This window comes from Eimeria mitis, genomic scaffold, assembly GCF_000499745.2.
Source record: "Eimeria mitis Houghton genomic scaffold, Emh_scaff2086, whole genome shotgun sequence".
NCBI lineage: Eukaryota > Apicomplexa > Conoidasida > Eucoccidiorida > Eimeriidae > Eimeria > Eimeria mitis.
In genome coordinates this window covers 1-357 of record NW_013570409.1, presented here as the reverse complement: position 1 = coordinate 357, position 357 = coordinate 1, and positions in this window count along the sequence as shown.

Below are 357 nucleotides of genomic sequence, written 5' to 3'. Positions count from 1 at the left end.
ATTTTTTAATTTATTTTGTTTTTTGTTTATAGACTGTGTGTACAGCAGCACCGGCAAAAGCAGCAGCAGCAGCAGCAGCAGCAGCAACAACAGCAGCAGCAGCAGCAGCAGCAGCAGCAGCAGGTTTCTATATACACGTATTTATTTCTATTTCTTCAGCTGCTGTCTATATAAACAAAAAGAAAAATATAAAAATAATTATATACATAAATTTTTATTTTTTTTTATTTTTTTTTTATTTCTCTCTCTCTGCTTGTGGGGCCCTCTTGCTGCGACAGCTGCTGCAGTGTATGCACAGCTGCTTCCTATATATATATATATATATATATATACATATATATTTAATATATTATAAAT